This window comes from Canis lupus, chromosome 36 (assembly GCF_003254725.2).
Source record: "Canis lupus dingo isolate Sandy chromosome 36, ASM325472v2, whole genome shotgun sequence".
Taxonomy (NCBI): domain Eukaryota; kingdom Metazoa; phylum Chordata; class Mammalia; order Carnivora; family Canidae; genus Canis; species Canis lupus.
The window spans coordinates 22078650-22098035 of record NC_064278.1 but is presented as its reverse complement, the minus strand read 5'-3'; the positions used below and the strand labels follow the sequence as shown (position 1 = coordinate 22098035).

The 19386-nt window shown below is 41.0% G+C and overlaps 1 protein-coding gene across 15 annotated transcripts in view; it reads right to left on the bottom strand.

Annotated features, from left to right (window-relative positions):
- OSBPL6 (oxysterol binding protein like 6) overlaps positions 1–19386 on the bottom strand; it is a 213888-nt gene that overhangs the window by 118509 nt on the left and 75993 nt on the right. For all 15 annotated transcript variants that reach the window (XR_004803135.2, XM_049106180.1, XM_035696195.2 and 12 more), the window contains one exon: positions 3372–3563. The gene's annotated coding sequence lies outside the window, so the exon portion shown is untranslated. Of the gene's footprint in view, positions 1–3371; positions 3564–19386 lie in introns of those variants that run through there.

Sequence of the window (19386 nt, the reverse complement as noted above, 5' to 3'; positions counted from 1 at the left end):
ACCCTGGGCCGAAGGCGGCGCTAAACTGCTGAGCCACCGGGGCTGCCCACAACTTATTTTTCAAAACTGGTGTAAATTTTTCAGATTTTGGGATGATAATTTTTCAAAAAACCTCACATACAGAAACAAGAAAAACAACATACAGGGGGTGGACTGGTCTAAGGCACAGTCTTTATCTCTGGATCAAGACTCTTTCCTGGTCCTTTGTTTCCATTCTTATGAGCACTGTGAAAAGGAAATTTTGAGGTCTTCTCATTCTTCTTCCCTGTAGAGAAGATCTGGCTACCGGCCTTCCCCCAGACCCCCTCAGCTCTTCAGAATTAGATGCCTGCGGACCAAAAAAGGCCTCCTTCAAGCAGGATACAGAAGAGGAGGAGAAGCCCAGGAGAGGAAGCAAAGGGTAGGTAAAATGACCTCGGCGTGGTCAATTCTCATTGGATACCGTCTCCATTTCCACTACCCAAGGGAGGAGTCTTACAATCCACAGAACAGATAAAAGGGAGCAAACATCAGCGAAGAGTTGAACACGCTTTCTCCTCTACCCATGTTATATTTGCTGACTGGTTAGCTGATTTACTGAGTTTACCTTTTTCAAGACTTTTCAACCTGTTTTATGAATCAGTAATGGCTTCTAAGCACTCTTCACTCCATTTTCTCAGTCCTGGTTAAGTGAGTTAAGTGAAAAGGAATGGGGAGGTGATAACAGGAACTCCAAGAAAAAGGGAGAAAGGGGGCTTTCTGAAATCTTTCCTGAGTATCATGCATACAAACTAATTCCTGTGTCAAAGAACAACACAAACACATTTCGTGAAGGAAATGAGATGCTAATTGCCCACATTTTCTTTTTTAAAGAGGAGTTTAATTTCTGTCTCAGAGTCAACTCACAACTCAGCAAATATGTGTGGGAACAAATTTCCATTTACTTTATTTCCATGAACTTAAATCTGATGTTCATCTTTGCTTGTGGTCAAATATCAGGAGATCCTAGGGATTGCTGGCCTAAGAAACTCCCGGAGACAGAGCAAAGTAATGCAGCCAGGATATGAAACCACCCAAAATAAACATCCAAACCAGCCGGCCTTCTTTCTTGCTTGCTTCAACATTATAAATCAATATCCTGAGGCCTAAAAATCTAGTTCAGTAACATTTAAAGGTAAATGAAGAGTTGGGACAAGAACCGCTCTTTGGGGATCAAGTCAGTTTCCTCCATCTGTAAACTCTGATCAAATAATTAATGTCTGAGGTTTGCTAATATGGACAGAAAAGGACCCTAGGATTTGAAATGCCTTTGTGGTTAAAGTTCTTTATTACTGTATAAAAGTTTGATTCAATATCGTATTAACAAGAACATCTCTGTAAGTGGCTCCGTTTCCAACAATATACAATGATATAAGATGCATAAAGACACACTTTGTGACTGGCTACATCCCACTGCTTGAGGACTATCTGATTCTGATGGTAAGATTTCTCAATGTCAAAAGTTCTACACAGGAAGATGGCACAGCATCTTGCTCACTGAATCACTCTGGTGTCCAGACTGAGTGGGGTGGGGCTAGTAAATGGACTCTAATCCCAATGGGTATCATTGAAGAAAGAAGCCAAATCAATGAATTGGTTTTGCCTCCCAGGGACAAAACCAGTAAGATCAGGCACTGAAACTCTGGGGTCATAAAATATCACTCTGAAGGGACACTGGGTGGCTTAGCAGTTGGGCATCTGCCTTCGGCCCAGGGCATGATCCTGGAGTCCTGGGATCGAGTCCCGTGTCGGACTCCCTGCATGGAGCCTGCTTCTCCCTCTGCCTGTGTCTCTGCTTCTCTCTCAGTGTGTCTTTCATGAATAAATAAATAAAATCTTTAAAAAAAAATCACTCTGAAATGACAACATCAAGGTCTGGAAAAAATGATTCAAGCCTTATCACTATGCAAATCAGATTTCCAAACTAAGAAAAATGGACCAGTCTGATTTTGGTAAAGTCTTCCTTCTTCAGAGGCAGGTCTGGGAGGGGTCGGCTTAACCTCAGAAAACCATCATTTTCAAAATACACAGATTTTATATAAAGTAATAAAATGCCAAACCAGAATAAAGACTAACAGCATGTTATGTGTAAAGTGCACAAAGTGATTTCATGAAAGGAAGGAGAAATTGACACCTCAAGCAGACAACGATGGCGAAAGCCTACAGGTGCCAGGCAGGTAACATAAATCTGCTAAGGCCAGTTGGATTAAATACTTACGGAATGGTAAAGATTAGCAAGCTTCAGGCCTTAGAATACTTAAAAGACCAGATTTTTAGTCTTCCAAGAGAAGCCAGGTATCTGATTTTTCTGTGAAGTTTCCAGATTGTCCAATGTTGGCAATTAATTCAATTTTAAAGAAGAAAATGTTTACAGTTTAAGAAGATTATAGTCTAAAATTTGATCTACAATCCACTGTAGAGTCTAAAATATAATTTTAAATAATGCAGTAATAAACAGAAAGCTTCTCACATAACTGTGATTACACTAAATTATGGAGCCTTGGTTTCTGCTCTACCAAGAGGCACCAGTCCATACAAGGAAAGGGGAGGAGTGGTATGAGAATATATGGGGTGTTTCCCAAATTACAGATGTCTGAGTTATCACCACCACCACCCCTGCGCCCCAGGGCAAGTAAGAGTTTGTGTAGTGGATGCATAACTTATGAGAGCCCCCAAGAACTCAACTGGTACACCCTCCCACTCGGCCTCACTGACCTCAAGAAAGTAGAAAGCTTTGTGTAACAGGGAGGAATGTGTCTAAATTGTGAAGACCAAAGTCACTGAGCCTAAGATATCAACTAGCATGTGTGAAGTGGCTCTGAAAATAATAACTGTAAATATCAGAAATGACAAGGAGCCCCCATAGGAAGCACTGCTGATACCATATTAATTATTTCAGTCTCCTGGGAAAAAAAAATCTCTGTGACAGATTCCAAACAATGGAATCATTTTAAGACTGTGTGTATGCATGGATGTATGTGCATATACGCATATAATGCAAGCAGAGTTAACATTTCATTTTGTAGACTTATCTCTGCAGCTTTATTACTCCAGAAGGGAAGGGCAGTATCTTATTTCCACGTGATGCCAGACCGCAGATACAAAAAGATTAAATATTTTGGAACAGTTTTCTACTTCCTATCTTTTAAAAAAAACAAATCCAGCAAAACTTTTTATCAAGATGCCTAAACATAACCAGGATTACTCGTAAGGTCTGATATACACATAGAAGAATATTTAAAGAAACACCTTCCTGTGATTTGGTAATGTCTCACTTATCTTTTGCTGTAATTATTAAGCACTGCCTAATCCAACCCTGTTGCTGATCTTAAATTTGTGTTCTCCTAACTCACCTTGGAACCAGGAGTCAAAGTCTTCAAGGTCGAGGTTAAGGTAAAAGCTGTTCAAAGTGGTTTATCCTCAGAAGCCAGCAGCTTTTTCTCTGGGACTCAAGTCTGTCTACTGACCATGCTGGGGTGATCCGGTCAATGACAGCAGTGGCTCCTTGATTTCTTTCTCTTGCTGTTTTGCAGCCAGAGGTAAAACTGAAAAAGAGAGATTATACTCATATGGTACGAGTCCACAGAAAGTTCATGAGCTTCACAGGGGGCTGCCAATGACCAATCAGAAAATTCCTTCCAACTTATCGTTTGAGGAGAAAGAGTTCATAAGGGATGGTGTCTCAGATCTTTACCTCCTTTGCTCAATCTTTCATAATCTCAAAGATGTAGCCACTGAACTCATCAGCCATCAGTAACATTCATAATTTACATCTTACCCAGAACCTGGAGTAAGAAAACTCTCAATTTATATGGCAAATATTTTCTAAAAGGTGACAAAGCATATTTTCCAGAAACATGTTTAACCCTCCAATGAACTGTATACTTCAGTATGTATGTATTTATCTAAGTAAGCTCTACACTCAGCACAGAGCCAGATACAGGGCTTGAATTCATGACTGTGAGCTCGAGACCTGGGCCGAGATCAAGTCAGAGGCCTAACCGACTGAGCCACCCAGGCACCTTGAAACCTTAATTTTTAAAACCACTAAGTATGAAGTGATTTCACCAGATGAGCATATAAATATACTATCACCGTGCCCTGATAGAGACTCATCAATAGTCTGTAATTTGTCATATAGAACACAACTGCCAAACTTCTAGAACAATCCTCTAGCAGAAAGAGCTGATTATACTATCAAAGAACACAGTTTTCAATTTGACATTATTTCTCCAAAAGCAAAGAATATTTTGAGGAAATAAAATATGTTCATTTTGGAGAAGGAGAAGAAGGAGGAGAAGGAAGAAGAAAGAAGGAAGAAGGAAGAAGGAAGAAGAAGAAGGAAAGAGCCAGCGAGCTGACAAGTACTCCAAAGTAGGAGCTGATCCTGAAATGCAACATAGTTTTTTTCCTTCAAGCCTAAAACTCTGGTAGGTTTGTTTATTCACAAAGTAGCTTTAAAAATTACTGCCCAGGTTTGATGATTTTTCAAGCCTCTTCTTTTACTTGGTTTTAGGTTTTCTCTTTTGACTTATGGAAAAGGAAAAAACAAATGCACACACACACATATTCTTAAAGACAATGACTTCATGGAAGAGCAAAAGATTGATGTCTACTCAGGATCCCATGCTGTGATTGCTCCTATAAATACCATTTTTCTGGGAAAACAAATGCATGTATGGGGGATTGTTTTAAACCTGCCTACACCTCTACAAAAAATAAAATTTTTTGGTTTCAATCTATGTTGTAAGACAATTCCATGCATCTTATAAGTCTTAAATTTTATTTAGGACAATTCCATGCATCTTATAGGTCCTAAAAATTTAATTGATGACTGTGATGATGACCTAGAACTAAAGTCAGGATCTATCAAGATTAGTTTGTATGCTCAGAATGATACCTGTTTATTTTCTGCAAACACTACTCAATCCATGCTCTTTAATCCCATATCATTATAGGTAGACTGAATATGGTCAGCTGCAGGAAATCCCCTGCCCACTTTTCTTTGCTCTTTTCTATGATGGACTCTGCCAAGCTTTGGAAAAGGAGAGAACACTAAAAAAAGAAAAAGAAAGAAGAAAAATATGGCAAGGAGACCACTGTGCTACCTTGTAGGCTCTTTTCTTTCACCCACACCCATTCCTCTTCCCTAGTCTTATTCTCCATAACGTCTTACCATCCTGTAAGGGAAGTGGGAAGGTCAAAGAACAGATGACCCCAGGGTAAAATCATGCTTTCCTCTCTGTTTCCCCCAGTCCGGCAGCAGAGGTGGGGAGAAGGCAGGTGAATCTTGCTCACCATACCTGAGGAATTCCCAAATTATGTGCGTGCTTTGTTGCCAACCTATGTAAATCAGACCTTGGCCCAAGGACCATTTTTCCACTTCATTCATCCCTTTTCCCTTTGCCTCTACATCCTTCAAAATCTAGCTCAAGACCACAACTCCCAATGCCTTTGCTGATCTCTGCTAGGAAGAAGCAACTTATCACACCTGATACTCTGGTCAATTCTACTGGTAAACAGCAGTCTTGGTCTTACCTGTTGCTCACACCTATTTCCCCTACCAGACTGTGTCAAGTCTGAGAAGCAAGGACTGGACCTTAGCTCGCTGCACACAATAAGTGTGAGTTAAAAGTGAAACTTGTAGAACTACTATTTATACGTACTTTGTAAGAAATGAATCTATTATTGTTCCTTTGGCACAAAAGTGTGCATTTCACACAATGTATATGCAATGTCACAGAATAAAGGTTTTGGCTTGTTTTGAGACTCTAAAGAATGTTCGTATGGACATTCTGTGCAACTTTAAAAAAGACAGCAACCATGACAAAGTGCAGGGCTTTCCATAACCTTCGGGGGGGTAGGGGCTGGCCACGCTGATTAAATATTAGCACTTTATCAATATGTGGTTCAGATATAATCAATCATCTCTGATAGTTCCTGAAGTCAGAAATGTTAGGCATCATTATTTGAATACAGCTTCAAAAAATTGATTAGGACAGAAAGATTTATATCATCACATTCAAATTCCGAATTTGCAGGTGACTAATATGTTATTTTATTCAAAAACCAAGAAGTTAACCAAGTGACAACACAACCTTATTTAATTAAGAAACTGTACAGGGTTGTTTTCCCTTCTACATAAACTGTGTGCAGGGCACAAGTCCAAAGGTACCAAGCTTATAAAATTCAAGTCTGATTACTCCTTGTGATAACACATATTGAAGATTAATTCTCAAAGCTCTTGCTAAAAATACGCTCAGAGAAGGGAAAAGATTGTTTCTTTTTTAAAACTATGACCAAAATTAATGCTTTTAAAAAAATTATATGTGCTTTTTATCAAAAGACACAAAAGGACTCATGTTCCCATTTAATAATACATTCTGCAGACTAAAAAGCCTCCCAACACCCTCCCCCTAAGCAATTAATAAATTAGAAATTACAAAGGTTGGAAAGGCTGATTCAAACAGTCTCCTATACCAATCAGTACTCGGGTGGGAGTCTTCGCAGAATCTCATCAGGGAGTTTAGTGATTTGGCAAAGGTTCCTTCTGAATGGCTCATTCAGGAAGCAAATGATCCATTATCTCCGCAACAGAATTTTTCCTGTAAGTTGTGTGACTAATCCTCCCACGGCCCACAGCCTGAATTTTGCCCACTATACACCATGTTCCTGTCCAGCACACGCCCCCCACAATCCACTCAGTTATTCAAGCCCCTGGATGATGATCCCACCAAACACTAGGCTGTCTTGTGTAGCTACTAAGTTAATGCACAGAATGCAAAACAGAGACAAGATAAAGCGAGCTACATCATCCTGTAACATAGTAAACAAAAGATTCTTAAAACAGTAAAAACACAAAGACCACCAGGAGAGTATTAACACAAAGTTAGCAGTCTACAAAGCAAAGCCCGTTTCACAACAAAAATAAAAGAGACATTTTTGACCATTCTCTGTACATCAGGTGGCCCACCGTGCTGACTTGATGCCTACATCATTTTCACAAAGAAGTACTGGTCTTTATTTAAGGTTAAACATCCTAAATTGCTTTCCCATAAAACTGTAGCCTAGGGATCCCTGGGTGGCGCAGCGGTTTGGCGCCTGCCTTTGGCCCAGGGCGTGATCCTGGAGACCCAGGATCAAATCCCACGTCGGGCTTCCGGTGCATGGAGCCTGCTTCTCCCTCTGCCTGTGTCTCTGCCTCTCTCTCTCTCTCTCTCTGTTACTATCATAAAAAAAAAAAAAAAAAAAAAAAAAAAAAACTGTAGCCTATGGCATGAGACCTTTTCTTGTTATCTTGTTTACTTTGTCTACTGTCTCCACTAAATATCTTAGTTGGTAGAAAGATTTTGCTATTTTTTTTTCCACTGGCAAACAAGGTTTAGACAAGCAATTGATTTTCCTCTTCTTACCTATGATAATCCCAAAGACACTGAGGATTTTTATACTGTGTCTAAATCCCTAGAGAATAGATTTAGTGCTATGACATAACAGAGTTTATGAAAAGAGGCTGTTCCAGGGTCACTTCCTGAAGATGAAAAACACGATCTGCAGGCCCTTTCACCCAGCAACTACTGTGGTTTTCCTGTCAATAACTGAAGAGCTGATTTTTAACTCAGAAATGTATCTAATCCCATTAGTGCTACCATACATCAAGTTAAAATTCACCATCTGATATAACATAACAGACTTTTCACATCTGCCATTAAGCATTGATTGATTTATCCACTCAACACGAAGTCAATTGTGCAGTTACTATATACAAGCATTAAAAGCAGACACTAAAGATCTAGAAATGTAACAATCAACAAAAACAAAGCTCCATCCCTTAAGAAATTTAGAGTTCTGGGGCACCTGGCTGACTGGGTCAGAAGAACATGCAACTATTGATCTCAAGGTCATGAGTTCAAGCCCCACATGGGGGATAGAGATTACCTAAATAAATAAAACTTAAAAAAAAAAAAGAAATTTAGAATTTAGGCATAGAAAACAGGACACAGTATGTGAATAATCTTTTTAAGTTACCATATTATGGGTGGCATGAAAATATTCATTCCAGCTTAGAATTTATGAGGCAGGTGGAAAGTAGATTGGGGGAAATTGCTTAAATGAGGAGGTATCTGAAAGATGAGCAGATTCAGGCAAGGAATGGACAAAAGCAGAGACTTTCAAACAGCGAGGAAAAGTGTATGAAAATCAACAGATGGGAAAGCACAGACTGTAGTTTCAGTACTCAGAGCCTAGGGTACAAAAAAAGGAGGTGGTTGGGTGGAGGCAAGGCAGAGAGCAGGTATGGAACGATTTAAGACCTTCCATAAAGGCTTCGATGGAAGGTCTTAAATGCTAGTGAAGGACCAGACCTCATTAGGTGGGCTGGAGAGAACAGGAGTTGGGTTCAGAGCAGCGGAATCAAGTGATTATGTGTTAATGCAGCGGATCCAGGGGAACAAATTTGAGACAAGAGAATCCAGAGGCAAGTGAGGACCTCAGAAGGCAGCAGCAGCCCCAGAAGGAGGCGAGGGCTACGTGGGAGAGTGAGCATCCTGGAGGGACAGGTGAGGGACTTCTATTTGAGAGAGCAGGATGTGATCCTATCGGGCATCACGTATTTCTTGACTTGGCAAAATAATGGGAAACAAAGCACAACCATTTTTTTCAGAAACACGAATGAAGTAATATAAGGTCAACATGTTAATAAACTGAAACAATTTACTCGGCACATTTTCTCAATCTGTTATATTTTTACAATCTGGGCCGATTTTTCCAGATTTTTTGTTTTGTTTTTTCTTTGTTTATCTCTAACTTGGTTTAAACTGATACGTTATTTTTCTGAGGGTGGAAAAAGTGTTCTATTTTTCTGAATCCCCAAGGCCAAGCACAATCAAGGACCTGGCATCTATTAAGCATTCAAAGAAAATTTCTTTTTCCAGACTTAACAGATTTGTCAATGCTGACAAAAATTCAGATCCCTGACTCTACAGGGAAGAATTCCGATTATATAATACTTAAAGGAGTCTTCAATTTTATTGTTCCCTTGACAATTTGTTTTATATCTGAAAGACAAATATTACAGAAGCCACTCAATGGTTCTATCATTCAGTTGAGTAACATTTTATTTAAAAACCCCAAAACAGGGATCCCTGGGTGGCGCAGCGGTTTAGCGCCTGCCTTTGGCCCAGGGCGCGATCCTCGAGACCCAGGATCAAATCCCACGTAGGGCTCCCGGTGCATGGAGCCTGCTTCTCCCTCTGCCTATGTCTCTGCCTCTCTCTCTCTCTGTGTGACTATCATAAATAAATTAAAAAAAAAAATAAAAACCCCGAAACAATATATGGGGTGCTTGGGTGGCTCAGTTGGTTAAGTGGCTGACTCTGGATTTTGGCTCAGGTCATGATCTCGGGGTCCTGGGATCAAGCCCCACACGGGGCTCTGTGCTCAGCGGGGAGTCTGCTTCAGGATTCTTTCCCTTCCTCTGACCCTCCTCTCACTTGCTTGCTCTTGCTCTCTCTCTAAAATAAAATGGATACATCTCTAAATCAAAAAACAACTTTAAAACACTATAAATATGCTTTGGACATATTCTGATTTTCCAAATGCTATAGAGCAAGAGTTAGTACTTTCTCGGTGAAGGTCCATATCAGTAAGCATTTTAGGTTTTGTGGGTCATGCAGTTGCAATAATCAACTCTGCTGTTGTAGCAGGAAAGCAGCCAAAGGCAATATGCAAATGAATGAATGAATTTTATTCCAATAAAACTTCCCTTACAAAAAAAGTGGTGGATCCCATTCAGTCCTTGGTCTATAGTTTGCTGCCTGTGCCTACCAGATAGCTTACAGTGGCAACTTGGGGTGATTTCATGGTTTTTTGTTCCTCAATGTACATAACTGATAAAGGGACCAAAAAATAATAATAACTGAAAAAATGGACTTCAAAGAAAATTTCCACTAGCAGAGTAGTGATGAAAAGGCAAACAAAGTGGAGAGGTTCTAAAGAAGTGATGCATGTAAGTAAACAAGAGAAGTTTGGGCAGATGAGAATAGGAACATAGAGTTTGCCGATATCTCAGATCACCGCGAAGAGACTCCAATGTATATTCTAAGAGGAAATATGAAAATGTGACTCATGCAACCATTTCAGGAAGTGCTCCAACCAATGCCCAAAATGCTCATTGGGAGAAGAAAACTTCAGTGAAAGCTTAATCCATTAAATAAGAATATATTAAGAAATGCATGAATCTTAACAGAATGTTCATGTGAAAGAAAGCCAGGGAACTTGGAGATTTATGGAAGTCTCAGAGCACGCTTCCTTTATGAATTCTGATGATGACGCTCCATCTACTTCATAAAACCAGGAGGAAAGTAAGGAAATACTGTCATCAAAGCTTACCAATCTGTGTTCAAATCTGAACATGATGTAAACTATCCTAACTCACTCTCATCAGCTCACTGAGGCTAACCACTAGTTGACCACTGACGCTGACCTGGAGTCCTCATGTGTAAAGTGCAGCTCCTGCACGGAGGTGGTCGAGGATTGAGCAAGCTTATGCATGTGAAGTGTTCAGAACACGGGGCACCCAGGTGGCTCAGCGGTTGAGCATCTGCCTTTGGCTCAGGTTGTGATCCCGGGGTCCTGAGATCGAGTCCCACGTCGGGCTCCCCCGCAGGGAGCCTGCTTCTCCTGCTGCCTGTGGCTCTGCCTCTCTCTGTGTGTCTCTCATGAATAAATATATAAAATCTTTAAAAAAGTAAAGTAAAATAAAGTGTTGAGAACAGACCCAGTACATGGGAAATGCTCAAGTGCTGTGGTGCTGCTGTGGCTCCCCGGGTCTCTTCTCCCCAGCCAACCTCACTGCTGCTCCTCTTGTGCTCTCCTCTTCCCCTCGGCTCCCCCTGCGTTGGCCCTGTCTAACCCTGGCTCCAAGGGCTTCCACCTGCCATTTGCCAGGGAGACAGCTAAGTCTCTTGCCAATGCGGACTTCTTTTCCAGATTGCATTTCCAACTGTGTGCTGGACATTACCACCGCAGTGTACCATGGGCACGGGAAACCCTAGGGGGTCTAAAACTCGAGCCCCTTACCTTTCTACCCTTGCCCCTTTTCTGCCCTTGCCTCTTCCCATCTTCACCTTTTATTAGTGACATCCCTATCTATCCTTAAAGCAAGCTAGAAAACTGCAATTTCCTTTAGCCACTTCACCTGCAACCTTCCCACGGAGCTCACCCCAAGTCCTCTCACTTCTGTTTTCCACGTTATCTTTCACCAACATCGCTCTCAGGCCATCTCAGGGATCTCTGGCCTTGATTATTCGCATCTGCCTCCCAATCTCTCTGTTTCCTATCACTCTCCCCTCACAGGCACTTTCACTGTCATCAGAGTCCTCTTCCTTGAAGCATAGATTTGACTGTGTTATTCTTGATTCTCACTTATTCTCTATGGCTTGGGGGAAAGGAGTCTATGGATCTACAGGTGAGCATTCGAGTACCTGGGAACCCTCTGAAACTGGATATAAAAATCTGTGAGTCCTCGATCAAAACAAAAGTCACCGTTCCTGGAGGATGATGTTGACTCCTCAGCAGGGTACAAGCTGCAGCCTTACACAGCATCTTGGTCACTGCCTGTCTTCCCTGTTTCAGATACACTGGACACCCTATTTTCCTCTAAACATGCACATTGAATGCCATTTCACCTCTGAGCTTCTGCATGTGTTGTTCCCTCTTTTCTGCCTGTTAAACACCTGAACATCCTGAAGTCCTGGCTCAGGTCTCAAATGTCACCACTGTGAAGCCTCGCCCCAAGTGCCCAACTATGTATGTGTGGACGACAAAAGATGCTGACCAGATTTCTGGTGTCTGCATATCATCACACTGGTCTGAAATTTCTTAAGTCAGAGCTTTCTGCTATACAAAATAAACAGCCTTAAATGTTTAGACACATATTGTGTTTACTTAAGTCTAGGGACATTCTCACTGATGTCCTTGGATTTTAATGAAATCAAGAGTAAAGACCAAGGAACCCAAGTGCCTATGTTCGAATCCTGGCTCAGCCAGTAACCAGTAATGGGACTGGAGGCCAACCACATAGCTTCTCAATTTCATGATCTATAAAGATGGAGATAGTAACAATACCTATTTAGGATTATCCTGAAAATTAAATGAATTTATATTTATAGCACTTAAAGCTATGTAAGGACTTGCTATTATACTTACTTATGGAAATCAATGGCCAAGACTAGAGGTTCTAAGAGATAATCACAGAGTAAAACCAACTGACCTTGCCATATAAGCCTAAAGCTTTAGTCAACAGAGTTAATTAGCCAGAGAATACTAACAAAGAGCGCCCTTTTCGCTAATGTTTTTATCAATTGAAAAATGTTTCAATCCTATCTGATAAAATTCAGATATTTTCTGGTTAGCCTCCAATAGCTAAAAATATCAGCTCAGAATATTTCCAAGGGACATCACAGGTAGACTAAAATAATTCCTTTGAATAGAAAAAAAGACCAGAGCTGCTCCTTTATGGGCAGCAAATCAATGAGCCACCTCACTGCTTACAAAGTGCCCAATATGAAGGGAAAACGCTAAGTAGGAAATTGAAAGGAAAGATAAAGGAGCTTAATGACTCATATTTCAAGCAAACCAGTTTGTTTGCTGCAGAAATGGGGTATTAGGCATTTTAGCACCATCTACCTGGCCAAAAAAGAAAAAAAAAAGCTAGGAAATATAGATCCTAACATTGTTGAACCTAAGGAGGAGTCAAAATAAGGGCATGCCGTAGTGATGTAGCTGACTTCCACCTTGGTGAATGGATTATGTGATATATTTAGCGCTGCCTCTGTGGAAAATTTTCAGCCTAAAAAAAGCCATTTTGACCCATACCACTTTAACTGTGTAACACGGTATTTTTCCCACAAACTGCCAAAAGGATCACTTTATTCTTTATGGACTCTCAGACTTAATAATCAGACCATAAAGTAACACACTTGGGTTAGAATCTGAAACTAAGAGAAGAGAGAATAAACCCCAATTCCTTATCCTAGCATTAAAGGCCCCCCATGACCCAACTCCAACTAACTTTCTAACTTTATCTTCCATGATAGGCTTCTTGAAATCTTCAACCAAACAGAACTAGCAACTCCCCCCAGACATCCCCACTCTGTGAGTTTCCCCTAACTAAAAGAGTCTTCCCCTTACGTCTCTAAAATACGTTGCTGGAGAGGAGAGGGGTGGGGGAATGAGGTAACTGGGTGAAGGACATTAAGCCACGTGATGTAAGGAGCACTGGGTATTATATAAGACTGGTGAATCACTGACCTCCACCTTTGAAAAGCAATAACACATTCTATGTTAATTAACTGAATATAAATAAAATTAAAGAAATAAAACCAAGAATAAAAAAATAAAATCTCAATCCCATCTTTCCTTTAAACCCTGTGTGGGTGGCAGGGAGCAATTTCCATATGGCTCAGCTAGAAGGAATTCTCCACGTTCTTAACTTTCATTATCCTTGCTCAGTACCCCTTGGACTTTCTTCAGTCCATCTTCACCCTAGTTCTTGAGACACGTGTCTCTTCTTCCCAAAACTGGACGCTTTGGGAGGGCCACGTCCACACCTGCCCAACCACACCATGGGCACATCTACACATCACAGGCACTCCCACTTTTGGCTCAAGCGTGCTAAAGCTCATTGGGACAGATTATTGAAACCAAAGGGACAGGAACATACAAACGTTGAAGGAAGAAAGGCTTCAGTTTACAAGATATACAGCAAGACTGGTTTTCTCATGAAGTTGAGAGATGAGAATTTTAATGCTCCTCCGAGGGCAAAGGAAACTGCCACTCACATTTACCATCCGGTGACTTGCCAGCAACGACTAAGAGTGATGCCTGCAAAGCCTCCCTTCTACTCAAGTGACTGATAACGTACGTTCAAGTTCAAGAAATCCTAAGATAGTTGATCTTGCATTTCCTCTGCTACGGACTCCAAGTACCGGTCGCCACTGGGCTTTGGTTAAAGAGCTCTCAAGACCTGTGTATATTGGGATCCCCAGGTGGCGCAGTGGTTTGGCGCCTGCCTTTGGCCCAGGGCGCGATCCTGGAGACCTGGGATGGAGTCCCACATCGGGCTCCCGGTGCACGGAGCCTGCTTCTCTCTCTGCCTGTGTCTCTGCCTCTCTCTCTCTCTCTCTCTCTCTGTGACTATCATAAATAAATAAATTAAAAAAAAAAAGACCTGTGTATATTATGATAACTTCAATCGTCGTGTCTAATGTGCCCCAAACTCTAAACAGGCAAAGACCAAAATGCAAAAAAACATCAGAGAATGCGATACACAACAGAACCCACAAATGCCAAGAGGAAAGGAGCCCCAAGCCCTGGCAGTCTGCTACTCCTCGGGCGAGGCCCACGGGCCCTGACAGGCCGCTCGGGTGGCACGGCCCCACGCTTACTGGATCACAAGGAGAGGCTGCCTTAACTCGGGGTGATGCTGCAGGGCTGTGCTGATCCGGGTGTCCTGGTCCCCCCACTGGACAGCTGCCTGCTGTCTGCGGGCCTATGGTCACCAAGGACATTTCTCTGCCTGGGTTACAGGCAGGTTACAAACTGTTACATAAATGAGTTCGAATACGCACTCCCAGGCAGAAGTATTTTCCTCAACCCCCCAATCCTTAAAGAATACATGACCCAAGCCCTAAATCCACCTGAAGGAACACCCTCAAGGGGTTGGCCTGACCCTGAGTCGTGCTAATGGGAAATTTCTGTTGAGTGCTCCACCTGATATGGCTTTCCTATCCATGACATTTGGGACATTCAGTCTCCAGTGTCATGTTCCTGGTGTCTCTTAGATTACTGGAATGGCAACTGAATCCCTGGGGCAGATAGCAGGAGACTCTAGCTGTTTTATTTTCCTTGCCTTTAAAATTACTATTACATACGCTCTTTTAAAGTACAAATATACCTACCACGTGCAAATGGAGGGCAAAATGAGGTTAAAAATCTAGGTTAACAAATTAGGTAAACATTGTCAGTGGTAGCGTCACAAATTACACATGGTTTCAGTGATAAAATAGACCTTAAACAGATGCAGGGTTTGTATAATCTGAATATACGACTTAATTAAAAACCCTGGCCTAATTTCTCTTCAAGTCATTCTCTTTTATCCCCTATGCTACTTTGATGGAATTATTTCAAGATGCCCCATTTCTTAGGCCTCTCGTCGTATCAATTCATCTAGGTTTCTATTTGGTTTCCACAGTAACTTACTTGTTTGCTCATGAGACCACAAAAAAAAAAAAAAAAAAAAAAAAAAGACAACTAAATCAGGTCTATTAGCATTCTGATGACTAAAGTTTCCTGTATTTAAATAGATAGTACTGTCAGTAAAATCAGAATAAATTATAAAATGTTGAGACAGTGAACAATGCCATCCATTACAATTCAAAACTGTTCTTCTGGAAATTTAATTTGATGCCATAGACGGAATTAAAAAAAAAATGGATGGGGAGAGCAGGGTGGACTATGTCATCACTTAAGGAGCAAACTCCCTGAAATCGACTGCTTCCTTTGGGCACAGGTGGGAGTCTGTGGTATCATGGAAAGAGCATGAGTCTTAGGGTCAAACAGGTTTAGTTTAAATCCCTGGGGTGATATTTTATAGCCATGAAACTGGGCAGGTTGTTTGGCTTATCTGATTCTCAATTTCCTCAACTCAAAAGAGGGGATCTGGGATCTAATAAAACCTAGCTCAAATTGCTTTGGAAATTACAGATAATACATGTTCAGGACATGGTACTGCATAGACCACATAATAGATACTCAACGGATAATTGAATGTAGGTTTTTTAACTCCCCAATTTTTGGATTTCAGAATTAGTCTTTAGTTCCCATGATATAAACGATAGTTTATGCAAAAATACAGAGACATTACTGAATATAGTATATTTGGCTGCTTTTTCTAGACCTTCAGATACAGATCAACTAATACTAGGTTAAAATTTTTCTTTCAAAAACTGAGATCCTTGGATGATTCTAATACCTCTATATGTCAAACTTTCTTCAGACTACGAGTTTGCCATCCCAAGGACAGATGACACGTAAAAACTGGCAAAATGTTCATTTCAATGCCCAACTTTTATGTGGTTCATAGAAATTAAGACTATGAATTTAAAAGTTTAAAGTATCCTCATAAGGCAGCTGCTGTGCAGTGAGTGGCAAAGAACCCAGTCTCTGGAGGCATCTAGATTCAAATCCTACTGTGCCACTCTCTAGCCATATGACTTTGGGAGAGTTATGTCTTCTCTCTGTTCCTTGGTTTCCTTCTCTGTGAAATGGGGCTCTGAGAGGACCCACTGCATAGGGCTATAATGATGAGTAAAAAAGAATGCCCTACATAGGAGGTACCCAATGTTAGCGTTTAAAGCAGCTTTGCCCAATAGTCACATTGCACATATTTCCTGACTCAAACTATCCCTCATCATGCTTGGTGGTTCTTCATATTCCTTGATAAGAGCACCAAACAGAAGAATTTCTTGGAAAGCATTTATTGCCTATTTCCCATGCTACTTGGTATAGACCTGACCTGAGCCCACCCCCAACCATGCTGTAAAGCCCAATTGTAGGCTCCCCTTACCATGGTATAGTCCACAAACCTGTCCTACTCAGTCACCAACCCATCCTGGACCAGCAGCTAGGTTATTATGGGCCTTGCCTGACATCCTTAATTCTATTCAGCAGCAACAGTAGGACAAGACTTCTTGGCACAGAGCAGACTCAATTAGAATTGTAGGACGAATGACATCATGAAACTGGCAAGGGACAAAGCTGAGAGCCTTGATATCTATAAAGGTCAGAACTCAATAATTGGTTGCCACTATGCTCTACTCTTATATTCACCTTCCTTCCTAAACTGTGGACCCATTTCAGGATCCACTCAAATACTGACTGAATGCCTACGTTGTGCTCCGGTCCTGAGATAAGCTCTCTGGAAATATGAACAATACTAATACTGAGAAAAATGCATTCCCTCCCTCCCTTGGGTTGTAATGACCAGGGTCTTTATAGGTTTTGGATGAACTTTATTGAAACCTATAAAACAATTTAGAACCTGTATTCAAATTCTCTTACATTGCTGGGGAAAAAATAAATTGGTATAAGCACTTTGGAAAAAAATGTTTGACAATATCCGCTAAAGGTAGTTATACTCTATGACCCACCAATTTCACACCTGGATATTTGCTCAAGAGAAGTGATTGTGTGCGTCCATTAAAAGACAAACGTGAACATGTTCATAGAAGCTGAATTCATAGTAGCACCAAACTTGAAATTATCCAGATGTCCGTCAAGAAGAATACATAGAAATGAACGAGAATGAGCTACTGATGCTTGCCATAGCAAGCAACAACGTGGACAAATCTCAACACAAAGAAGACTATTGTATAATTCCATTTGTATGAAACTCAAAGACTGGCTGAATTAAAGTGCAGTGACAGCAGTCAGAATGGCAGCTACTACTACTCGGTAGTACAGGCTGAAAGAGGTGTGATGGAACTTTTCAGTGTGCTAGAAATGTTCTAGCATCCAGAGGTAGGTTCAATACAGAGAAAATGAACTGAGCCTCTGCTTAAGACTTGCATACTTTATTGTACATAAATTACACCTTTTTAACAAACGAGCAAAAAACACCATATTTTAAAAGCCTAAGCGATCCCTTGCCTTGATTCATTAATGAACGCCTACCACTACCCTAACCATTGCAAGCATACCCTATGTGGCCCTCACTGTTACGGAGTTTGGATGCTAGTGAAGAAAATCACTTCACTGGTAGCATTACTCATGTGCACTAAATCATATACCACTTTCTGACATCTCACTTGTACCCTTTTTCAATTACTTGATTTTATATTTTGCTTCAATTTAGATCTGATCTAACTTAAAAGTGTAAATCCCTTGGTTGTTTTAAACCCTTCTAAGCACTAAACACAGTCTCATACACACACAAGCATGTGTTCAATAACTTCTTGTTTATTAGTCTATCACCACCATAGTACTTTTTTCGGCCTTGCGTTTCCTGGCCAATGTTCTTTTCTTCAGGTTTTCACTTTTTTTCTGCCTCCTGCGAAGCCTGTAAATCTGTCAGACACTTCAGATAGTACACAGTCTATATTTACATTAGCTCTACCTACTAGTAGAGTGTAGGATGTGGCTTACGCTATTCCAAGTTTTCTTTCTTTTGTTAACCCTTTCAGCCAACAATAGAATGGAATTCATTCTATATGATTTCATCCTATTATAGAATCTTATAATAAGAATATGGAAGAGGTACGGTGGGGAAAGTATAGTAGTAATCGATAGACTCGTGTCATCAAGGAGAAAATGGTAAACCTTGCTTCGATAGCTGTCAATGCACTGGAAAAAAAAAAAAAGTTATAGCTCTTTGGCTCTTCCTCCCACAGTGCTCACATCAGTCCTCCTGATGTCATATGTATCCACATGCCCAGAAAATACCCTTGAGAATGACATGTAGGATGCCATGCTATTAATCTCCCCAGTATGTTTCTTTAAAATGTGACTTCTTTAAGAGTCATTAATTTAAAAGTTCCTGAAAAAGCATGAGCCCTACTACTGAATGTACTTCACAACAGTTACCACTGATCTGTCAAAAAGGGCAAGAATCGGGGATGACTTTAGTTTTATAATTTTGTTCTCTGTGGTCTTGTGACGTACAGCAGGCCTCACGTGATTCCCGAAGCTACCTGTTATCGCCTGGAGTCACGAGGCTGAAGGTTGCATCTGGAAGTCTCAGCCTCTGTCCGTGTGTTAAAGCTTCATGTTGACTTTCTGCAGCATCCCAGCGACTGAGCACCAGCTGCCCTCACAAGAGCTATGCCCACTGCAGAGATGGAGCAAGCTCAGCAACCAAAAGCCCTGTGGCTTCACGATGAAGCATGCTGACTTAACAGAATCAGTTTTTGTTGGGTTCTTTTACTGCTATTCAAAGGGAGAAGCCCAAATGCTATAGGGTTTTACTTTTCTGTTCTTCTCCGAGATACCTGCCCACTATAAATCAGCAGGTATTATCCTGGGGACAACCATTGGAGGTCAGTGTCACATGCTGAAAACGTGCCCCCACATAATTCATATGTTGAAGCTCTAACACTCAACATGGCTGTATCTGGATATGACACAGAGCCCTTAAGGAGGTGATAAAGGTTAAATGAGGTCAAAAGGGTGAGCCCTAAGCAGACAGGACTGGTGTTTTATAAAAAGAGGAAGAGATAGTAGAGATCAGTCTCTCCCTTGTCCCCAACCCCCATCCCAGCTCACAGAGAAACCATGTGAGAACACAGTGAGAAGGTGGTTGTCCATGAGCCAGCC